Here is an 8641-nt window from a genome sequence, read left to right as displayed (position 1 = left end):
CCTACTCTATCTTGATCACCTCCGCACAGAAAAACCGCACCCGCTTACCTCCTTGCCACGGGGGATGCATAACTTCGTGGCATATTCGGCCGTGATGGTCAAGCGGTACCTATGTGGGATGCCTACCGGAATGACACGCCATCGATCCCAGACTGGAACAAGGAACATTATATGGAATAGAATTTCGTTAAACCAGTCTACATTAATTTTCCACGAGATTCACCATTTTAAGCATCCCTTTTATGCCATTACACCAACTCTGAATGAGGCAGCCCTAGCATGTGTTCTGTATGGATGGTGGGTAATAATGACTAGATAGCGACTTGAGGTGTGTACGCTTATCTTTTTAAAAGCTAAAAGGTCAAAAATATATGTAAACTCCCATTTTCTGAGAAGCTGACCAACATTTTATGGATGAGCTGTTGGCATTAAATGTGGTTAGCCTGCATGCCACACTGGAGAGAACGTTCAACAAGGAGGAACACCTCAAAAAGCATTGGTGTACAGTTCGCGCGAGATTATAGGACACGACAAGCTATGGCTGTGAAAATGTGTAAACCTGCTATCATGAGGATGCGTTATATCGGTTATAAGTGACACTTTGTTATCGGTATAGTTATCATATATATTTTATCATGATGATAACCTTAGAACATCACGGGCTATAGGCTACTGATCATTTAGAGTATCATCGTCTCCCTCCTGTGCGATACTTTTGGAGCTGATGTGAAAACCGAACACGCTTTACTCTCCTTTTGTGTTTCATATGTGACAGCCAGCAATGAAAGGCTTATCTACACCTTGGCGACCTGTGTGTAACAGATACGACGACAAAATGTGTGAAAGGATGGAGCACAGACGAAACATCTGTTTCTGTGGCTTGTACTAAAGAAGACAATGCAGGTTTTTCGCCTTAACTTAGTGGAGTTTCTCCTCCTTTTTCAGCCTATTTCCCCTTTGTTTGATGGCAGAATAAGGATGCATTCACCAAGTGGCCAGAATGTATTGTACTTCTTCGGACACAAACTGTTTGATCATGTAGGTTGGAATAAAAAATGGACGAAGAAGAGTTCATTTAATTGGTTCACTGGCCACTCTTCTTCTCATTGGTAACTGCGTGTGGCAAGAAAAAAACAGTTTGTGCAGGACTTGGCTCAGGAATCGAAACATAATACTTACAGCACTTATCCTGACCCGCACGATCGGACAGGTTGCGTCGGAATATAGGATATTCGATTCCGGCCTCAGTGCGAATGCACCCTAAGACAATACTACGGCTTTTCATCCTTTCCATGAAACTTCTTCGTGATTAGCGCTATGTCCTTGTGTTGATCTTTTGTATAGCTCTGCATTCGTGATAGGGAAGCGTGAATTTTAGGTCAAGTTGGAGTAAAAAGAGCATACTATAAATTCACACCCTTGTGATAAATGACAAGAAAGTGAGCAGTGACTTTCGAAACTCAGTGATGCGATCTTTGGAACTGAACAAATTTTTCAATATACTGCATAAGATTTTCATAACTGTTCGACTTAAAAGTGAGCCGATATTCCTGACCGTGTACACTGTACAGCATATAATGGTAATAATCTGTGTGAGAGGGAAAGAACAGAAAAGAACATAACCCGTTCACTCTGTTTTTAAAATTTTATTCTCGTTGCCCTGAGGCGATTTTTTCAACTACTGTAGGCAGAGAGTCTTCGAACTAGATTCGTAGACGTAAATAGAAGAACTGAAAATCTGTCCTCCTTAGTTTTCCTTCTACCCAGTTTATCGTGTTCCTGTTATTTCATCCTTGAACTAACTGGTTTTGTCACTATGAATTAGCGCTTCATCGAAATAAATCAATTCACAAAAAAAAGGACTGAAGAACCATCGTCCCCATTATACTCCACTGCTCATTAAAGAGAAGGCTGGCGAAAGGGGCCATTTACAATTTCTTACATCAAGGCAGAGAATCAATCATGGTCGTTTAATGTTGCAATCTTGTCGGCTTAGGAAGATTTCTACGACGCATTCCTTAGCTTCTGTGTTTGGCATCATGTAACTTATCATTCCCGTGTGTGTTGCTTATATCTCTTTTATATCGACACTGATTGAACACACGTTCCTACTGCTATACATTAACGTACCAAATAAGGGAATAAATTGGCTAGTACGAGGTTTCAGTAAGCCTGCTAAAGATACGAGAATACGGTCCTTGCTCCTACGCCGAACTCACTACTGGGAACTCAAGGAAGTGTGGGGGACGATGTGTACGTTGCCTTTTTGCTGATGACTGGCCCTGGCAGATAATGGCAGTATTTTATCGCATCAAACAGTAACGCAAAAACTGCCACGACCAAATCATACCACGATACTACCCAGTAGGTATAAAGGAAATATACTACATTCAACAAGCATGCCAATTATAATCACAACTGCATTTATTCGAATAATTATGTCAGTCACCACAATAAGAACGAAGTATTATATAGAAATTATTGGCTTGTCTGGCGTTTGTAGGTACTAGGTAAAATACGAATTAAAGGTCTATAATGATGCTAACAGCATTGTATATACACACTGAAAACAGTCAATATTCATACACTCATGTTAATCCGAAAGATATCATAAGTGCAGTTTTTTTTTTTTTTCTTGGAAGGAACGGTTTGCGGGCTCCAGGCCTTTGGTTCCATCGTCCTTGCATTAAAAATAAATAAATGAAGTGCTGCATGACGGCATACTAGTTCCAGCAGTGAAGTCTATCTATCTACCTATAGCCAGACGCCTTAATCCTGGCGAGGGTGGCTACAAACAAAATGTCTCCATGTAACTCTGCCTTCGTCAACTGGGTGCCCCCTTCCAGCTCACATCATTTTTATTTATATACGTTTCCTCCCCATCCCTCCACCTCATCCCTAGTTTCTCCATCCCCTTCTGCCCCTCCGTCTCATTGAAATACAATACCGAGACCTGGACAGTGCATGATGGCAATGTTGAAAGCGAAGTAAATAGAAACAAGTTATTTTGTAAGTGCTTGCTGAGTAATCTGCAGACAGGTTAATGGATGAATGAACATTTACGAGATATAAGAGGTCTGTAAATGGATCTGACTGAGAACATAAAGGGAAGTAACCAGTAGTTTGGGGTGGTCTGGTTATAAGGAGTGAAGCGTGTTTGAGACCACTGGTTGGGCGAAGAAGAGATAGTCAAGAACAAAGTGGAAGTAATATGTGGTGGATTAGGCACAGTATGAAAGGGTGGCGTGGCGTGGTGGCAGAGCTGACAGAACGGTACTATACGGTACGAAATACGTTACGGTACGGAGTATTATTGAGGAGAAAGTTCAGTACGAAAATACGGAACTGAATTTTGCATGATATATGGAATTGTAGGAAAAGTATGATACTTTAATCGTACTTTTTCGTTTTTTTTTTTTTTTCGTAACAATCTACTGGAAAGATCAGTTATATATTGTGCACAGAAATAAATAACAATGTAATACTTCGAAGCATTATATTGTTATTTATTGCTACAGATAAGTGATCAATTGGGTGATTTGGGGGGAGATGAAAGGTGAGTGGATCAGATATTTGCGTTAAAACAGATAGTGGAGCAAGGCAGTGACAAGGACAGTAATGTAGTTATGATGTTTATTGATCTAGAAAAAAGCAAATGCAGAAGGATTATGGAAGGCTTTACTTTCTCAGGGTGTAGATGAAAAGCTGCTGGAAGCTTCCAAGAGTTTCCATGATGGTAGTGAAGCATGTGTAAGATTAGGTGGATGTGGTGCATATTTGTGAGTCTTTTATAGTAATAGCAACCTTGGTTTTATCAGTGCCTCTAATTTGCTGTATAGAGGCCGCCATTACAATGCGGCACCATGATGTTCTGTGTAAACACAAAAATTATGTCTTCCGCCTTCAATATACTTCATGCTGATGATGATGTTCCCTTGACAGCTAACATTATATTATCTGCTGAAGTAGCGGCCAGCTACACCTGCAGTAACGGCAGTTTTATATCCCCATCAATGTCAGTACGTGGTGGGAAAATTCAAACTATTTTTGACATTAAATTCTCCAAATCAGTAACTTCTACGACTCTCTTCACTTCTGTTTTGACATCCATGCAATATCAAGGACAGACCGAATTGCTGTAAAAGTTATTTTTGGTTCGGAACAAGAACCCTTAGCTTTATAATGGCATACTACTTAGCTGGACTTTGAAACGACCAGAAGCGAACTTGGTACGAAGAGTTTAAATATTGCAAATGTACAGTGAGTAGTTTAATATCGGTATCGGAGTGCGGTATCGGTTCACGATGTATCCGTGGCCAATCAGTATTACATAAACCAAGACATAAAACAATCCAGTCTTTTTTCTCGGCCCATCAGAAACGTCCAGTAGGTGTAAGGGGCCAGGCTACATTTTCTCGACTTTTTAAAAAGTGAAGATACCCCGTCGCCCTCCCTGAATGGCAGCATTTGAGGAATAAGGCCCAAACATCCCTCGGATGTAAACACAAATGGGCCATATCCAGATGGAGTGTCTTTACTCACTATACCACTAGACGTCCATTTGGTTAAATGGTTTCCACCCAGTGTAATAAATGGCTTCTTTTGATGTAATTACTGCAGCAAGCTATAACGGTAATGAACTGTGAACTCATATTGCATGGCCGGAAAATATGATTGCAATGATACTAATCGGCGTCTAATTCCAGTTCGATTTTTTCCTCGATATCGGCAAACGACTCTATTAAACTGGGAAAATCTCTCATGGTCAGGGGGTTAGGAGCAATCTCGACTAGTTTCCTTAGTAAGGTGACAATAATTTATTTTTCTTTCCTTGCAGTTGACGATTTTATTCAGCTTAGGGGAAACCTCTCGTGGTGGAGTGGCTGCGGTTAACCCTTTCAGTCGAAGGAAGCATTTTCAAATTTTTACATCGAACATCAGCCGCTTATATTCAATTAGTGGGACTTTCACCCCCTTAAAGTGGGCAGTATGTTTATCTATCTATCTAACTACCTATCTGTCTGTCTGTCTGTCTGTCTGTCTATGTCTGTCTATCTTTCTATCTATCTGTGGCCAGGTGACTTAATCCCTTAAAGGGTGACCACACACGAATTCCCTTCAGCATGTAATCCCTCCATTTCAAAGTCCAAAGCTGATAAAAATCTTCTGAAGAGAACAACAATTAAGTAAGGAGGTAAATATAATCTGCTTGTTGACTTACTTGGCTTCAGAGCATACCCAGATCAAATTAACCCCTTGAGTGCAGTGGCGTATCTTTTATTATATTCTCGCTACCTTCAGACGATTTTATTTTAAGAGACGTCTCGAACAGAAGGGGGTTAGATACAGCCTTTACAAATTCATTTAGTACGGGCTTCTGTTGCCTAAGTTTAACAGGAACGAAAAGGGATGGCAAGAAAAAGCCTGTAAATAGACGTCATCGTATGGAAAGGATTAAGAGGAAAACGTAGTAATGGGGTTACGGTGACTGACAGGCCAGGTCAAGTATTTACAAAGAAAGCTGACCAATTTACAGTATAAGCAGATCTCTATAAGAGTTACCGATAGTGCATTCGCCTTCACTTGTCCCAGATTTTCTTTTGTGTGTGTGTGTGTGTGTGTGTGTGGCTTATTTCACTTAGCTCAGTGTCAGAATAAGATATACACAGTTACCTATAATTCTTTCACTTTCTCTTGTCCCAGATTTTCGTTTGTGTGTGTGTGTGTGTGTGTGTGTGTGTGTGTGTGTGTGTGTGTGTGTGGCTTATTTCACGTAGCTCAGTGTCAGAATAAGAGAAATGCACACATCAGTATAATTTCCACGGCACTTCCTCGTAACTAGCACCATATTCCATTGTTAATCTTTAGCTACGGCTGAACACTGAAGATAGGGAGAGAGAAATTTTAGACCAAGTTGGAGTGAAAGGCGTATAGTTTCACAGGTACCTTAGTTTTTTATATTTTGTTCCTTAATAGTCACTCTAATTGATGATCTATTTGAGAAGTGGAAATTTTGGGTGGGAATTACGTTCTGTATAGCCGAAAATGTTGGCGAAAATAAAGAATTCAACCTCAAACCTGTCTCTTTCCCACTCAGCATTTCCAATCCCTACTCTAATTTGATTGTACAGTGTTCGGTAGCTGTTTAAGGAAAGTCAGACGCACTATGTAAACAAGCAATTATAAACACAGCTCATAGAAACTTTTGTAAGTGCGGACCATTATAAACAAATCTCCCTAACAACTAATATCCTTCACAGACCGTTTTGTTTTTCATGTATTTTCACCTTTAACATTTACTCTGATTTAATTGTCAAGTGTTTGGTAGGTGTGTGAGAGAAGATAAGCGTACTACATTTAAAAGCAATATTACACACAGCCCAAACCTTAAGTGCGATGTCGTATTCTTTTATCTTATCCTTGCTATCTTTAGACGACTTTATTCAGCTTAAGAAAGATCTCTAAGTGGTTAATGAAGGCCGCATCTGATCCCACCAGTTCGGAAAAAAAAAAATATCGAGAATAAGATACACAATACGTCATCGGAGTGAATGGTTAAGGTTAAGGGAGTTTATAACTACAGTCCCTGATGACGCAGCAGTTCGCAGGTGAGAAGGATGAAGGGTCGTATTTATGAAGACTCCTAACTATTTTTTTACTATAGACTACGTCCGCATTTATAATGGGTTCTAACTCAGAAAAGAAGACTTCGGATTTAAAAAGGATCCTACCCAGTTAGGACTGCAATCACCGTTCTTATTTATAAAGGATCCTAACATTTTTATATCAAATAAGCCTTCGTTGGAATATGTAAAGGATCGTAACCAGTTATTACATCAGTCTCCGTGCTTATTTTTAAAGGCTTCTAACCGATTTTTTTCCCTATAAACAGTTATCCTGCCGTATTTATGAGGGATTTTAATAAATTTTTACTGTTGTTCAATTAAATTTTCACTCGGGCTGTGAAGTGTATGGCGGCTGTATGAGTGAAAAACGGATATATATATATATATAAAGAATTTTAATCTCTTCAGTCTGATGACGTATTCTCTATTTCATTTTTTTTACCAGACAGTTTCATTCAGCTTAGGAGAGCCCCTTAATAGAGGTAAGTTAATGACCGCAATATCTTACCACTTCATTTTAGACAGTTTCATCTAAACTGCATAAAATCATCTCCTGGTATTATAATAATAATAATAATAATAATAATAATAATAATAATAATAATTTTGTTATCGGACTTAAGGACAAACATATTAAACTTAAGATACTTCATGAATACCGCTTGAGGTGAGAAAGTGGCCCTCGAACCGGATACTCACTAAAGTTTCACAATCTTTATCAGTCGTTATCACTTTTAACACGACTAATGGGTCCCTCCTCAGTAATCAGAGTCTCAGTCTCCGCATGATTATTGGCCACATTCTAAGGTACTTCGTAGATATCTTAACACCTTTTCCCTAGCGATGGCCGTACATTACGCTTCAGGATAAATTTTTCATGTTATTCATGCAAATTTTATCATCGTTAAGGTGATGTAAAAAGAATACCTGTGAGTGGTAAGGTGTAATGGGGAAAAAAAATGCGAAACACAGCTCAAAAGACGGCCCTCTCCATAACTGACATCATGACGTTATTTCATAGCCTATGCTTCAAATTTCTCATGCATTCGTTTATTCATCACGGCATTTATCTCACTTATGGATTAAGGTTCGTATTACAGATGGCACAGGAGGCCTCGTGGCACCTCTTCCTTACCGATTTAATTTGAAAGATTACACCTTAATATTCTCTTGTATGTTGTTTATACCGCTTTGACTTCGAAATAGTCTGCTTCAGGAACATACACGACGATACTGAGAATTAATATGCAGAATAATCGCTAAGAAAAAGTAGCTACGAAGTCTCACAAAGCGGCTTACAATACGGCCCGAAGAGAGAAAACTATGAAAGACTAATCACGATAGAGGGAGAACTATCAACAAGTATGAAGTTGGTCAGACACTCATTCACACACTTGTTACACACCATATACGTGTGAGTAAATTTCATACATTGTTATTTGTATTGTACACCACATGCACATCCATATATTATCAGAGAACATCCTGAAATTACACGCATCTACACAAACATGTATTACTATCACGAATTAAATGTTAAAACAGAAATATGCCAGCAGGGTAATCCAACAAGCAAAATCATTTCCTTGCATTCAGTGGCTACAATATATTGTCTACATTTTTAATATCATCGTCACGTTGAGTACACCGCTTCCCGTCCGGTCAGCGAAGTTAAGCAACGTTGGGTCTGGTTAGTACTTGGATGGGTGACCGCCTGGGAACACCAGATGCTGTTGGCGTCCCTACGTGTCAAGTGGGGTTGGTGGAGGATTAGTGCCCCTCCCTGTAAAACAATTAACTCTAAGCCCTTGACCACCCCGTTTGGGATACATGGCGTCTGGCGATGGATGGATCATCATCACTTCATCCGAACTTACCTCGTTGTCCGAAAGGTTGGGTTGGAATCTATTACTTCAGAGGGAACACAGGCGAATCCTATCTCTTCTGTGTAGTCTTATTCTTAAACCCATCTGATATCATTGTTCTCTCTCTCTTTACTTTTCAGCCTCATGCCA

At 39.6% G+C, this 8641-nt stretch overlaps 1 pseudogene; it reads left to right on the top strand.

The window, feature by feature from the left end:
- The first annotated feature begins 8246 nt into the window (after positions 1-8246).
- On the top strand, positions 8247-8365 carry LOC145393596 (5S ribosomal RNA; annotated as a pseudogene).
- The last annotated feature ends 276 nt before the right edge of the window (positions 8366-8641 follow it).

This window comes from Coenobita brevimanus, chromosome 24, assembly GCF_032717465.1.
Source record: "Coenobita brevimanus isolate Jiangsu-jjx chromosome 24, ASM3271746v2, whole genome shotgun sequence".
In the NCBI taxonomy this organism is placed as follows: domain Eukaryota; kingdom Metazoa; phylum Arthropoda; class Malacostraca; order Decapoda; family Coenobitidae; genus Coenobita; species Coenobita brevimanus.
Note: the sequence above shows the minus strand (reverse complement) of the source record. Positions and strands in the feature narration are given on the sequence as shown.